The following is a 16,876-nucleotide window of genomic DNA, read 5'->3' as shown; positions in this document are numbered from 1 at the left end:
TTATAATCATATTAAATCATTTTTTTCAATTGTTTTTTTATTTAGATATTGATTTCTTGAAAACAAGCATGATTTTGGTATTTTTTTGGGAATCCGGAAATTAGATTGAAAGAGGTTAATTTTGAGGCCTCTAGTTGGGATTAGTTGTTAATAATAGTTGTTTTGTATCAGTTTCTATCGAGGAAAAGTTGTGTCGATCGAATCGAAAGTGCTAAGGATTGTTTCGGTAGTTTTAATATTTCTACTATGTTTTAGAAATAGAAAATTTTCCTTTGTTTTGATTGAGTTCTTGATGTGTTATTTTTCTTTCCAAGATGTTTGTTGAGTTGCTTTTTGGAGAGAATTGTTGCATTATATTTTGATGGTCGTTTCCCAAGTGTTCAAAGTCATTTCCTAAGTGACTCTTATTCTTTGTGTATGAACTTGTTCAAAGGTAAAAGGATGTATAGTTTAGCGATTTCCATAGATTGAATTATGATTATAATATGTTCCATTGATGTACATAATAGTGTAAAGATATGATGCAAATTTTGGATATGCAATGTGATATGTGAATTGTGATGTGTTGCGGATGATGCATGGTATTTTAAAAAGTAAAATTGTATTTGGAAAATATATATGTATATATATATGTGTGTGTGTGTGTGAATTTGTGTGGACAAGTGCAGATATCTCACTGTTCTGATGTGTGGTTGATCATGACAACCAAAATTTACAATGTTTCAAAATGAATTTGAAAGTGTATATGTAAAATCGTGCATCATTAACAACCTTTCTTGTTGATTTGGATTAATTGGCTTGAGTTCTTAGTGGGACCTTTGGATATAAAAGGCATGCCTAGGAAAGAATACTCTATGTGTTTTGTTAAGTGTAAGTGTTATCGGGTTATACGGAGCAAGGAAGGTGGTTTGAGCGTTGCTCCGAAAAGTGTATGGGGTAAGGTAGGGCATTGAGCTTTGCTCTGTAAACACGTGGTTTTGGACGTAAGTGAGTTTACAAATAAAATTAGAGTTGTATGGAGTCCATTTAGGCAATGAGTGAGTTATGTTTGAGCAAAGGCCATTGATCATTGATTAGAAATAAAGTTCGAGAAATGTGTGTGACATTCTGAAGAGGTAATTGTGCATGAGTGTATGTGATTGCTTCAGATATTGTGATGGTAAATGGCATGTGAATATTTTAGTTTTTGTATATAATTATGCTGCATTATGGCATGTCATACAAATATGTGAATTGTGAACAAAGCATGTGAGGTATAATTGCACATAGGACTTACTTGTAGCTTTAAATTGTTCATTGCTTAATATCGGTTATTCATTGGGCTTTTCAACTCACACTCAAGGATTAGTTACTATTTAGAGGCAAGGAGCGACACTTGGTGTGATCAAGTAAGGCAATAATAAGAAATAAAGTGCAAGCGTGATTTTCTTAAAGTTGGCAATGTGGGATCCACTGGGGACTTAAACATTTGATTTGCATATGATGTAATAAGGAGACTTTGTGTTTGGAGTTTGATTTTTGGTGGTGATTGTTAAATGAATTGGATTTATGAATTTGTATAGTATTGTGTATGTTCTTGTTGCTTTGAATGTGGAAATTTGACAAATGTTGAAATATGCCTTGAGAAAGTGGTTGGTGTGTTTAAACAAGTGTCACTAAGTAAACTAAATATGTTAGTCTCATAGAATGCATGAAATGACCCAAAACTCATAATTGGATTAGGTGATTTGTGTTAAAAAAGAACTTTTGTGCAATGTCTGACTTTTGATGCCAAATTCTTGTATGTTGTGACTTAGGTTATAAAGCATGATACAAGTGTATTTTTACATGTATGATATGGTGTGTAAGTGTCCAAGCATGTATCTAGTTCCTATAATTGATTATGTGGAAGTTTAGTGACACAATTATGCATGTTCTTAAGGTTTCTGCACTTTTTCAGGAAAATGATCGATCCCTTCACAAAAGGATCGATCCTTTGGCTTAAAGAATCGATCCCCTGTGAAGAAAGATTGATCCCTTTAAAAATGGATCGATCCCTTTACTATTGAGCCCGATAGAAAAAGGTAGAATTGCTTTCATTAAAGGTCCAAAGTGTTCCTTAGTCCTAGCATGACCACAAAATGTTTATATGAGTTCAAATTGGTCTAGAATATGAAATGTTGATTAAGAATGAATTGTAACTTGAAATTTTATGAGACCTGTTTTGTCACCCTTAAATATATTTAATTCCATAACGGAATAGTCAATTGCATGTTTTTTGTTTGTACGCAGCTTTTGAATTGTTACGTTTTAGTCCCTAAAAATGTATGTTCGATTAGGTCCCAGTTGAATGTCCGATTAATCTGAAAATTTGCATGTCATTAATTCAACATTGTTAATATATAATAGTAAAATTAATTTGATAAATTGACTTGGAATTTCTAGATGTGTTAAATAACCACTATACCCTTACTTGACGGTTGGGATAATCTTGTATTTCTTTGATTTTTGAGAGATTTCAACTTATTGTTTGTTAATTGCTGCCACATGTTATGTGATGATTGAATTTTTAATTTGTATACTTCGGTATAGTGTGCATGTGTTAGGATTCTATTTGTCCGATAGGATCGAAACCTAATGTACACTTAGATATTCATATCTATCTCTTAGATTGGTATGGGGTGTTACAGTTGTTTGTATCAGAGCTAGGTTATGAAGGTTGATGGTGTTGTATGTATTGTGTGTGAGCTAGGAAATGGGGACCACATTACCACAAATGTTTTGAAAATTTTTGCAGGTCTTGCCTTGATCATCGGTGAGCTTCTTACCTTATTTCTTTAATTGTGAAGTGTTTAGCATAGTTGCAATGTTGTCACATTGAGCTATCATGGGTGCTTCCATAGGTAATTGTCCCACAGCCGGGGCTAATACAACTGAGATCAGAGGTGGAGCGAATAGACCCCCTACCAGTAGCTCCATAATCGAACCCTCATATCGACGTGTTGACTAATACGATAATCTTTGTGCTTTTCCAAGTCATCCTTAAGGTTGCACCTGCTCCAATGCTAGTGCCAGTGAGTAGAGGTTTATTGCTATAACGTTTGAGTGCTCTGGACACTAAGGGGTTTTATGGTGTTCGTTGGACTGAGCTGACAGTTGTTGAGGATTGGCTCGTGAGTGTTGTGTGGATTTTGGATCAGATGGGTTATTTTGATGGTGAGAAGTTGAAGTTTGTTGTATCCTTGCTGCAAGTTGATGCACATCGTTAATAAACGACGATATAAAGGAGTGTCACTGAGGATAGGTTAACTTTGTCATATTTCCTAGAGGTGTTTAAGCACAAGTTTTTGGGTGCGCATTATATCGATACAAGGAAAAAGGAATTTCTTAATTTGGTTCAGGGATGTTTGTCATTATTTGAGTATGAGGAAGAGTTTGTTCGTTTGAGCGACTATTCTAGGGAGATAATTTTGATAGAGCTGAAAAGGTATAAGTGATTCAAGGATGATCTAAAAAAGGAGATTTGTGCCTATTTTGTTACCAGTTCTGGTGAGTTATTCAATATTTTGGTGGATCAGGATAAAGACGTTGAGATTACTATGGGTGGTGGTTCGGTTCATGAGTTTTCTGGAAGGGACAAGGGCATGCAAGTTCTCAAATTTGTTAGGCAAAAAGGGGTCGAAGTTTTGATCTTCATGATTCTCATCATAGGCAGTCCAGTATGGGGACTACTTCAGTAGGTGGTTGGCAGCAGCATCCTCTATGCTCTGTTTGTAATAAGAGGTATCCGAGCGAGTATTGGTGTTCCACTGTGGTTGTTTCAAGTGTGTTGATTTGGGCTATCAGTTGTGAGATTGTCCGATGAGAGTTGAGGTGAGAGATAATGCTCATGTTTTGGCCAGAGAAGGTGGTCGAGCCGGTCTTAGAAGTAGAGGTCGTGGTCGTGCTATTGCAGTTGAGTCTGGTGGTCCTGGTAGAATGTACATGATTTGTGAGCCTCAAGATCATGTCCCAACTACTGTGATCACAAGTACCTTTATGTTAGAATCTTTTACATTGTTTTCCTTGATAGATTCTGGTTATATGCATTCTTATATCCTTACTCATTTGGTGAGTCGGTTAGTGTTCCTGTAAGTGTTAAGGATGTGGATTTGATAGTAACAGGTGCTTTGGGAGAGAGTGAACTTATAGATTGAGTGTACCATGGTTGTCCTTTAGTTATTCAAGTCGAGGTGTTTCTAGTGGCTCTAATAGAGTTGTCGTTCCATGGGTTCGATGTTATCTTGGTACGGATTGGGTTCATGAGCATCGTGTACATTTAGATTTTGATTTGTCTCGTGCGATATTGTAAACATTAGATGGAGTGGAGCTTGTGGTTTTCGATGAGAGGTCAAAGTTTCTTTCCAATGTGCTTTCGACTTTAGATGCTAGTAAGATGCTAGATCATGGTTGTGAGGCATTCTTGTCCTATGTTCTTAATTCGGGTGGTAAGGAGTTATGTGTGCAAGATATTCGAGTGGTTAAGGACTTTCCAGATGTATTTCCTAAAGAGCTTAATTTGCCACCAAATCATGAGATATTGTTTTTTATTGAAACTTACACTGATTTAGATTATATGTCTATTTCTCCCTATCTCATGCACCTAAGGAGTTAAAAGAGTTAAAGGTACAATTGCATGAGTTGTTGGATCAAGGGTTCATTTGTCCGAGTATCTCTCCATGGGGTGCTCTATTTTTTTTGTTAAGAAGAATGACAGTATAATGTGCATGTGTATCGATTACCGTTAGTTGAACAAGTTGACGATTAAGAATCAGTGCCCTTTACTGAGAATCGATGACTTGTTTGACCAATTTTAAGGTGCTAAGGTGTTCTCTAAGATTGACTTACGTTCAGGTTTTTATCAGTTGAAGGTTAGTAAACCGGATGATATGAAGACAACTTTCCGGATGCATTATGGCCATTATGAGTTCTTGGTGATGTCATTTGGGTTAACGAATATGCATGCTTCTTTTATGGATTTCATGAATCGTGTATTTCATCCATATCTCATTTTGTGGTGATTTTCATTGATGATATATTGGTACATTCATGTTCAGAAGAAGAGCATGATTCACATCTTAGGGTTATGTTGCAAGTGTTAAGAGAGAAGAAGTTGAATGGGAAGTTTTCCAGGTGCGAGTTTTGGTTAAGTGAAGTGACATTGTCATGTTTTTTCAATCAAGGGTATTCGAGTTGATCCGAATAAGATTAAGGCAATAGTTGAGTGGAAGCCGCCTAAGAGTGTTACTACGGTTCATAGTTTTCTTGGGTTAGCCGGATATTATCGTCGCTTAATGGAAGTTTTTTCGCTTATTGTAACTCCTCTGAAGAGGTTATTGCAAAAGAATGTTAAGTTTGTGTGGACAGAGGTGAGGCAGGATAGTTTTGAGAAGTTGAATTTGGTGTTAACAAAGGCTCTTGTTTTAATGCAGCCAGTGTTAGGAAAGGATTTTATGGTGTTTAGTGATGTGTCTATTATTGGTCTTGGGTGTGATTTTTTGGAAGACGGTAGGAGGTAGCTTATGCCTCGCGGCAGATAAAACCATATGAGCATAACTATCCTAGGCATGATTTAGAGCTAGCTGTGGTAGTGTTTGCGCTAAAGACTTGGCATCACTACGAGGTGTGCCATTTACACTAATAAAGAAAGTCTCAAGTACCTCCTTACTTAGAAGGAGTTGAATTTGAGGCAGAGGTGTTGGGTTGAGTTGTTAAAAGATTATGATTGTTTGATTGAGTATCATTCATGTAAAGCAAATGTAATTGTTGATGCTTTTAGTCGTAAGTCGATGAGTGAGCTGCGGACTTTGTTCGCAAGGCTGAGTTTTATCTGGGGATGGATCATTAATTGTTGAATTGCAAATTAGGTCTACATGGTCCCAATGTACTTGTGATTTGCAATCAAGTGACAAGAAGTTGTAAATGAAGTTGCAACTTATGAAGGATGGTTCGGGTGGTGATTTCTCATTGAATTCTGATGGTGTTTTATGTTTTCGAGGTAGGTTGTGTATGCCTAGAGATTCGAGTTTGATGAGTGATATTCTTACGGAGGCACATAGTGGGCCATTTGTGATGTACCCGAGCAGTACAAAGAGCATCAAGAATGACGAGAACTATGCTGGTGGTTGGAGTTGAATCGTGTAGTGGTTGAGTTTGTTGGTCAATGTTTGGTTTGTCATGGTGTAAAATTCGAACATCAGTGTCCTTCAGGTTTGCTTCAACAGATTAGTATTCTAGAGTGGAAGTGGAAGCATATTAAAATGGATTTTGTGATGAGTTTTCCATTGACACAGTCAAAGACGTCTCGGCGTGGTGATCACGAACGGTTCGAATTGTAACCCTCCACGAAAACACGTCTCGGCCTCTACTTAGTTCACCAGCAATTTTTTTTCCCCAAAATCGGTTTTCAGAAAAACAATTGAAGTAAAACGGCTGCTAGACCTTACCTCATTTAAATATATCAATTACCCTAACAACGTAGGGTTTTTAAAGTTATTTCAAATTAATAAATATAATATTATTTAATTAATTCAAATTAAATATACATTAAAGACTTATAATCTGAATTACAATCTTTAATGTTTATTTAAAAGCTTATTTAATTATTCCAAATTATATATCAATTAAAATAGTTGTAATCTAAATTACATTCTTTTAATCCTTACTTACTATATTCGTGATAATTAAAATCATATGTATATCAAATATATATATCTTAACTCTAGATATATTTTAGTAACATACAACAAATTGTACATCATTGCTCATTTCAATCCTAGGGTGTGACCTTGTATGTTTTTGTAACGTTAGTTGTAATTATTAGAATAATTCTAATATTACATATAATGAGTGACATCTAGCAATATATCATTTTCACTTAAGTTACAAGAAATTATGATTCGACATATCATCTTCGTGATTAAATCTTTTTTGTATTACCTCTTTGTCCTTTATATCTAGAATAGGCATAAGTCTTAGAATAGTCACACTTATATAGCGCATCTATTGTTTCTTGATATCTAGAGTAGACTATAATTAATGAATAATTTGTGATATCACATATCAACTTATTTGAGCATGGCTATGCATTTCTAGTCTCACTCAATCAAGTGGGCTATGATATATTTCCTATTATGTAAGAAGGACAAATCTTATCTTAACCATATACACCCCACTACATATATCGAGATATATTCAATAACAGTCTTTATAGTGCAACCAGTTACGGAGCAAGTTTAACTGTATCAAAACATACAACAATATATGTTTGGATGACATTGATCTCAAGTTCGAGGATCATACATATAGTCATCACCATGAGAAATGTTATGATCATTACATAATAATCCAAGGCATGCTCATGATGGGTCAATCCAATACATTGTTCTCTAACAATATAATCATGTATCAATTCTGACATCTCTATGTCCATGACAACTCCTTGTCATCAATCAATAACATGTTACTCTTAAACGTATTATTATTTTCCATGACCATAATAATACTTGATTATGGAGCTTTTAATAATGTTATTATATGAACTTTATTATCTTTCAGTTTATGTTAAACACATACATATAACTGAAAATAATATTGGCAATGCCTTTATTCAATGAAATCGGTAAATAAATGTATTATTACAATCATCATATGATTGGTCTTTAGGCATACTCTAACATGAGGTTCATGCTGATCTTTCTTATAAGGAAGAACCAGTTAATATCTTAGCTAGTAATAAGTTTGTTCTGTTAGTGAAGGTATTGTGGCGCAACCACAATACTGAGTAGGCGACGTGGGAGATAGAGGAGTCGTTGCGAACTCATTTCCCACAGTTGTTCGATTAAGGTAATTTCAAGGACAAAATTCTTTTCAGGGGAGAGAGTTGTAACATCCCAAAATTCATGTCAGTAGTTTCGGGTTGATAGTTGGGTCGATTTCCAGATTTTTGGTAAAATATTGATTTCGATATTTTTAGTAGATAAATTATTATTAAATCGGTTTAAATGATTTTTAATTAGGGATTTGTGTTTTTTTGGGAATTTATTATTTGATTTTGTAAGTGACCAAATTGAATGATTTTAAAATAGTGGTTTTAGTGACTAAATTGTAAGGATCACAAAATCGAAAATCTATGAAGCATCTTTCACCAAGGCTTGTAATAAGTTTTTTCTCTCCTAAATTAACCATATTTTAGTGTCTCTTTTTTTCCAAAATTCCATCTAGATTCATTTCCTAGCTAATCTCATGTTCATTTCTTAATTTTCAATTATCGTGTCTTTCTTTTTTCTAACCATTTTATAACTTCTCCCAAATTCTCTCAAATCCTCTCTAATGGTTGAACCTTACTCTTTCTTTTTCTTCTTTTTTGGTTTCTAAATATTGTCTCATTTAGGTTGGCTTAATCAAAATTGTTTTTCTTTTCATCTTCTTTTTCCATTTTCTTCTTGATCTTGATGGAGAGCCATTGATGATCATCTTCCTTTTTTTTATTCTTTTTCAGCAACGTAATGCTCATTCCATGGTTATTTTTGTGCTTTAATGATTAATGATCTAATGTGATTGATGTTTTTATTGAAAACAATTCTTTACGAGGCAGAAAAAGTTCTTGTTTTTGGAACCTAATTCTTTTTCATATTTTTTTATGTTTGGTATCTTATTTGGTTTGTGCTTTGTTGCTTTTCAGGGTGGTGCAAAGAACGTTATCATTTCTGCTCCCAGTAAGGATGCTCCCATGTTTGTTATTGGTGTCAATGAGAAGGAATATAAGCCTGACCTTAACATTGTTGACTAAAGCACCGAAAAGTGAATACAATTAATGCACCGAAAGGTGCACAGTGGGTTTTGTGGAAATTTGAAAAATGCTAAAATCATTTTTAGTCATTGTAATTTAGGTTATTTTAAAAATAGTCCTTAAGCTTCAACTATAAATACCCTAGCTCATTTAGCTTTAAAACCATCCCAAAGCATTCTAGCTTTCTTCCAATACTAGAGAATTTAGAGAGTTGCTTGAGAGTTGTTTTCTTCTTTTTATCAAGAGAGAATTATCATTGTTTTCTCCTTGGTAGATCGAGAGAATATGTAATTCCTATTTTCTCATAGTGAAATTCTTCTACTGTTGCCTGTGGTTATTACCCTATATTATTTAGGGGTTTTCCACGTAAATTTTGTGTCTCTTTTATCTTCATTTTTATTTTTCAAATTATCAGTTGTGATTTTGCTCTATCCGATAGCCGTCTTCCGCAACAATTGATATCCGAGCCAGATTTGAGTGTGTAATATTTGCTTATTGTCTTTGTGGTTGCCACCAAAAGGTGGATCCTCCAACATAAGAAAGTAAGAAGGTATTACCCATTCATTGAAGGTTCCAGATAACTACTCACGATAGTGAAATAGTGGAAGCTATCTGTAATAGAAGATATGACAATGAAGTTTGATATAGAAAAATTCAATGGGAGAAATTTCTCATTGTGGAAATTAAAGATGAAGGCCATCCTGAGGAAAGACGGTTGTCTAGCAGCTATTAGTGAAAGGCCGGTGGATTTCACAGATGACAACAAATGGATCGAAATAGACGGGAATGATATGGCAAACTTTCATCTAGCATTAGCAGATGAAGTATTGTCAAACATCGAGGAGAAGAAGACAGCTAAGGAGATATGAGATCATCTCACCAAATTGTACGAGGCCACATCGTTGCATAATAAAAATTTCCTTAATAGAAAATTGTACACTCTCTATATGCCAGAATATACTTCAGTGACGAAGCACTTAAATACACTGAACACTTTATTTTCTCAGCTTACATCCTTAAGCTGTAAAATAGGAGAACAAGAACGTGCTGAACTTCTACTTCAAAGTCTACCGGATTCATATAATCAACTCATCATCGACTTGACAAACAGTAATGTCACCAGTCTAGTCTTCGATGACGTTGCAGTTGATGTTCTACAAGAAGAAAATCGGCGTAAGAACAAGGAAGACAGATAAGTAAATCTGCAACAAGCAGAAGCATTGACAACGATGAGAGGGAGATCAACAGAACGTGGCCAAAGCAGTAGTCACAAACATGGTAGATCGAAGTCTAGAAGCAAAAAAAATTTAAAGTGCTACCACTGTGGAAAGAAGGGTCACTTGAAGAAGGATTGTTGGAGTCTAAATAAAAACTCCAATACACAAGGCAATACCGCAAACACTTCAGATGATGGAGATGCTCTATGCTGTGAAGCGTCAACCACCGTGGAAGGCAGAAAAAGATTTACATATATATGGCTCATTGATTCAGGAGCAACATATCACATGATCTCAAGAAGAGAATGGTTCCATCAGTATAAACATGTCTCAGGAGGATCTGTGTATAGTTGCAATGATCATGCCTTAGAGATCATTGGCGTGGGAACCATCAAATTGAAGATGTATGATGGAACAATTAAAATTGTTCGAGATATGCGGCACGTGAAAGGCCTGAAGAAAAATTTATTATCCTACGGATTGTTAGATAATAATGCAAGCAAGATTGAAACACGAAAGGAATCATGAAGGTGTTCCGTGGAGCGCTTGTGGTGCTGAAAGGTGAAAATATAGCAACAAACTTGTACATGCTGAAGGGAGAGACTTTGCTAGAAGCAGAAGCCTCTGTTGCCTTATGTAGTTCAGATTCTGCAATGCTATGGCATCAGAAACTTGTAAACATGTCAGAACAAGGAATGAAAGTCCTTGTAGAGCAAAAGCTACTTCCAGGCTTAACAAAGGTATCACTTACTTTGTGTGAGCACTACATAACAAGTAAGCAGCATCGGTTGAAATTCAAAACGTCAAATTCTAGAGGCAAAAGTTTTCTAGAATTAGTTCATTATGTCGTATGGCAAGCACCAGTTACATCCCTAGGCGGTGCAAAATATTTTTTTCTCATTTATTGATGTCTACTCCATGAGATGTTGGGTGTACCCTATTAAGAAGAAGTCACATGTGTTTTTCACTTTCAAAAACTTTAAAACACGGGTGGAACTTGATTATGGAAATAAGATCAAGTGTTTCAAAACAAATAATGGAGAATACACAAGTGAAGAATTTGATGACTTTTGCAGGAAGGGAGGCATCAAAAGGCAGTAGACATCCACAACAGAGGCATAATATGTAGTAGCTACACAAGCCAGTAAAGAAGCAATTTGGTTGAAGATGATATTGGAGGAGCTTGGGCACAATCAAGAGTATGTCTCTCTATTTTGTGACAGTCAAAACTCCTTGCATCTAACAAGGAATCCAGCATTTCATTCAAGGACAAAGCACATACGAGTTCAGTACCATTTCATTCGTGAAAAGGTGAAAGAAGGGATGGTAGATATGTAGAAGATCCATACCAAAGATAACATAGCAGATTTTATGACGAAGGCGATCAATGTTGATAAATTTACTTGGTGTCGATCCTCCTGTGGCCTATCAGAGACATAAGCAACATGAAGGTACAAGGTAGAAAGAATGGTATGAAGATATGATTATTCCACTCATGCTTTAAAGTTTTTGAAAGTGGAAAACACATGTGACTTATTCTTAATAGGGTACACCCAACATCTCCTGGAGTAGTCATCAATAAATGAGACAAAATATTTTGCTCTGCCTAGGGATGTAACTGGTGCTTGCCATACGTCAGAATGAACCAATTCTAGAACAATTTTGCTTCTAGAATTTGACGCGTTGAATTTCAACCGGTGCTGCTTACTTGTTATGCAGTGCGCATACAAAGTAAGTGATACCTTTGTTAAGTCTAGAAGTAGCTTTTGCTCCAGAAGGACTTTCATTCCTTGTTCTGACATGTGTCCAAGTTTCTGATGCCATAGCATTGCAGAATCTGAACTACATAACGCAACAGAGGCTTCTGCTTCTAGCAAAGTCTCTCCCTTCAGCATGTACAAGGTTGCTGCTATCTTTTTACCTTTCAGCACCACAAGCGCTCCACGGAACACTTTCATGATTCCTTTCTGTGTTTCAATCTTGCTTGCATTATTATCCAACAATCCGTAGGATAATAAATTTTTCTTCAGGCCTTTCACGTGCCGCATATCTCGAACAATTTTAATTGTTCCATTATACATCTTCAATTTGATGGTTCCCACGCTAATGATCTCTAAGGTATGATCATTGCAACTATACACAGATCCTCCTGAGACAGGTTCATATTGATGGAACCATTCTCTTCTTGAGGTCATGTGATATGTTTCTCCTGAATCAATGAGCCATATATATTCAAATCTTTTTCTGCCTTCCATGATGGTATTGCCTTGTGGATTGGAGTTTTTATTTAGACTCTAGCAATCCTTCTTCAAGTGACCCTTCTTTCCACAATGGTAGCACTTTAAATTCTTTTTGCTTCTAGACTTCGATCTACCATGTTTGTGACTACTGCTTTGACCACGCTCTGTTGATCTCCCTCTCATCGTTGTCAATGCTTCTGCTTGTTGTAGATTTACTTGTCTGTCTTCCTTGTTCTTGTGCCGATTTTCTTATTGTATAACAGCAGCTGCAACGTCATCGAAGATTAGACTGGTGACATTACTGTTTGTCAAGTTGATGATGAGTTGATCATACGAATCCGGTAGACTTTGAAGTAGAAGTTCAGCACGTTCTTGTTCTCCTATTTTACAGCATAAGGATGTAAGTTGAGAAAATAAAGTGTTCAGTGTATTTAAGTGCTCCGTCACTGAAGTATATTCTGGCATACGGAGAGTGTACAATTTTTTCTTAAGGAAAATTTTATTATGCAACGATGTGGCCTCATACAATTTGGTGAGATGATCCCATATCTCCTTAGCTATCTTCTTCTCCTCGATGCTTGACAATACTTCATCTGCTAATGCTAGATGAAAGTTTGCCATAGCATTCCCCTCCATTTCGATCAATTTGTTGTCATCTGTGAAATCCACCGGCCTTTCACTGATAGCTACTAGACAACCGTCTTTCCTCAGGATGGCTTTCATCTTTAATTTCCACAATGAGAAATTTCTCCCATTGAAATTTTCAATATCAAATTTCGTTGCCATAGCTTCTATTACAGATAGCTCTCACTATTTCACTATCGTGAATAGTTCTCTGGAACCTTCAAAGAATGTGTAATACCTTCTTACTTTATTATGTTGGAGGATCCACTTTTTGGTGGCAACCACAAAGACAATAAGCAGATATTACACACTCAAATCTGGCTCGGATACCAATTGTTGCGGAAGACGGCTATCGGATAGAGCAAAATCACAACTGATCATTTGAGAAAATAAAAATGAAGATAAAAGAGACATAAAATTTACGTGGAAAACCCCTAAATAATATAGGGTAAAAACCACAGGCAACGGTAGAAGAATTTCACTATGAGAAAATAGGAATTACAACTTCTCTCGATCTACCAAGGAGAAAAACAATGATAATTCTCTCTTGATAAAAAAGAGAAAACAACTCTCAAGAAACTCTCTAAATTCTCTAGTATTGGAAGAAAGCTAGAATGCTTTGGGATGGCTTTGAAGTATTTATAGTTGAAGCTTAAGGACTAATTTGTAAATACCCTAAATTACAATGACTAAAAATAATTTTACCATTTTCCAAATTTCCACAATACCCACTGTGCACCTTTCGGTGCATTAATTGTATGCACCTTTCGGTTCTTTAGTCAACAAACATTGTCTCAAATGCTAGCTGCACCACCAATTGTCTCGCCCCATTGGCTAAGGTAATAACGATTCCCTGTCTATGTGTTTTTGCATCTGGCTAATAGTTTTATCTTCTAGTTGATAACAGACTCCTAACATGGTGGCAGGTTATCCACAACAAATTTGGCATTGTTGAGGGTCTTATGACCACTGTCCATTCAATTACTGGTAAGTACTTGAGCTGTCATATTACTTGTTGTTGCAACCATGTGTATTGCCTGATGACATTTTTTTCTTCAGCTACACAAAAGACTGTTGATGGTCCGTCAATGAAGAACTGGAGAGGTGGTCAGCTGCATCCTTCAATATCATTCCTAGCAGCACTGGAGCTGCCAAGGTATGTGTTATATTAATCATTAGATTCTCAAATGTGTTGTTATATATTGTTAAGTTGATGCTGGAATCGAAGTTTGATGGTTGATTGTAATCATATAGGCTGTTGGCAAAGTTTTGCCACCATTGAATGGCAAGCTGACCGGAATGGCTTTCCGTGTTCCCACTGTTGATGTCTCTGTGGTTGACTTCATTGTGAGACTTGAGAAGAAGGCTACCTATGAAGATATTAAGGCTGCTATCATGTAAGGACTAGAATAGTTTTTAACATATGATGATTTCTTATATTGTCCATAAGATAACTCACTTTGAACTCTTTTATGGCCCCCTTTTCTGTGCATAGGTCGGAATCTGAAACCAACTTGAAAGGAATTCTTGGTTATGTGGATGAAGATTTGGTTTCAACCGACCTTGTTGGAGACAACAGGTATGCTGTTTGTTAAAGCCTTTTACAATGTTGATTTCCCATCCTGTCACACAATCTTACGTATGTCATATAAGAAAGTATGTTACAGGCTTTTCATTTATTTTAAAGTAGCTATTATCTGTAATTCTGAGTAACATAGCTAAGGGCAGGAATTGCACTGAATGACAACTTCGTTAAAGCCTTTTACAATGTAGATGAAATTGGAGCTTAAATGTTGTGTAATTTATTGTCAGGTCGAGCATTTTTTATGCCAAGGCTGGAATTGCTTTGAATGACAACTTCGTTAAGCTTGTTGCTTGGTATGACAACGAGTGGGGTTACAGGTAAAATATATACTTTGCCCTGATCTATGTTTTTCTGTAGCTCGGAAGTGCTATACTTTCAATTAGACTTGTGCATCATCCTTTATATGTGGGTTGTCTCTGATGGTGTTTTTTCTTGTGTTGCAGTTCCCGTGTTATTGACTTGATCCGACACATGGCTTCTGTTTAAGCCGAGTGAGCGGTCGGATTGTGATCCGACTTAGAAGGGAGGAGTGGTGATGAGAGAATAATCGAATTGTACGGAACGTATTTTTGTGCTAAGGGGTGTTTCAGTTTTTATTACCCCAAGTACTCTAAATGTTTTCATGTTTCACTGCAGTTGTTTTTCCCATAGTGGCACATAATATGTGGGTTGATGGGACTTCAAATTAGTTGTTTTCCCCCACAGTAGTTCATAATTTGTGGTTTATGGAACTTCTAATTACTGCCTATGGAATGGTAATGCATTCGTGTTTAATGTTTTCTTTTATTAAACTTGCTATAGATTTTTACAAAATATAAGGGTAAATTAAGCGTTTAGTACTTAAACTATTAGTCTTAGTTTGTTTTAGTACTTAAATTCTTTTTTAACAAATCATACTTAAAGTTCATTTTTTGTTTCATTTTAGTATCTTGTTTATAATTTAAAGTTAAGCTTTTAAATAAATTGAAAGTTTAGGTATTAAAACAAATTAAATTGATAATAGAAGTATTAAATGTATTAAGTTTTTAATGATAGTATAGGTATTAAATGTTTTAAGTTTTTAATGATAGTATAAATATTAAATGTATTAAGTTTTTTAATAGTGGGTATTAAAATGAAATAAAAATTAAATATAGGGCATGATTTTAAAAAAAATTGAAAGTTTAAATATTAAATGAATTAAAACTAATAATTTAGGTATTAAATGCATAATTTATCCTATAAATAAGGTAATATTGGTGAACTAAAAACTTGGTTAGTGCCTATAGATTTTGTGGTAAGTGCTATGTATAGTCTAGTCTAGGCTCCATGCCTAGGATGCCCTATAATCCGACTTCATGAAGTCACAAGTGATCAGACCGACTTTATCCTACACGGTTATGTACACGATGAAAGTTCTTTCTTTCCTTCGTATGGAATGTTTGGATCAAAGAATATGGGATTCTCATGGGAATAGAATCTACATTTCTATGCTTGGTTGGAATCCACATTCTCATGTTTGGTTGGTCAGAAATCTCATTCCCGGTAATGTTTTATTATCAATAGTTGATTTTTTAGGGTATATTATTAGGAATGTCATTATCTCCCTTTCTTTAGGTATTGTCGGATTACCAGCGCTTTGGACTAGAATGCCCTTAAATTTTTATTTTTTTCAAAAATATCATTCTTCTGTTATTGAATAATAAAAATTCTACGAAAGTTAAATTACAAATTTATCCTTAAACTATTTTATATTTACAAATTTACTCTTTCATTAAACCTTTTTATATTTTTAATTTTGTAATATATATATATATATATATATATATATATATATATAAATTTTATGAATTTAAATTTTTTAAAGAAAATATACAAATATTTTCCAACTTTTTAAAAAAACAAATATATAATAAGGACAATTTGGTCAAATATACATTCCAATAATCTTTTATTCCTTTAACCAAACACGGTAATCTTACATTCATGCTAAACCAACCAAACACAAAATACAACATTCCCAGTAATCTTATTCTCTGGTAATCTTATATTCCCACTGGTAATCTTACATTCCGTGAACAAAACACATTAGAGTAATCTTTTAAGTATACGAGATATTTATCACATCAGTCATTTATATAAGTGACGTGTTATATTTTCAGTTATATACAAGTGGTATATAATATATTATCACTTTGGACACATGACTTATCACATCAAGAGTGTAGACACCTATTTTCATCTGGGGTTTAGTTTTTGGAAAACGGTTTTTGAAAACATATAATATATGCTTTAAAATCGATTTTTGAAAATATATATTATATATAGTTTTAAAAACGGTTTTCTAAAAATATATTTATTATATATATTTGAAAAATTTTGAAAACATATATATAGTGCATAGTTTTTGAAAACATTTTTG

General features: G+C 34.8%; 1 pseudogene; it reads left to right on the top strand.

Moving 5' to 3' along the window:
• Window positions 1-8,644: 8,644 nt before the first annotated feature.
• Window positions 8,645-15,123, top strand: LOC120205632 (annotated as a pseudogene).
• Window positions 15,124-16,876: the final 1,753 nt, after the last annotated feature.

This window comes from Hibiscus syriacus, unplaced genomic scaffold (assembly GCF_006381635.1).
Source record: "Hibiscus syriacus cultivar Baekdansim isolate YM2019G1 unplaced genomic scaffold, ASM638163v2 tig00000452_pilon, whole genome shotgun sequence".
Lineage (NCBI taxonomy): Eukaryota > Viridiplantae > Streptophyta > Magnoliopsida > Malvales > Malvaceae > Hibiscus > Hibiscus syriacus.
This window is presented reverse-complemented; position numbering and strand designations above follow the sequence as displayed.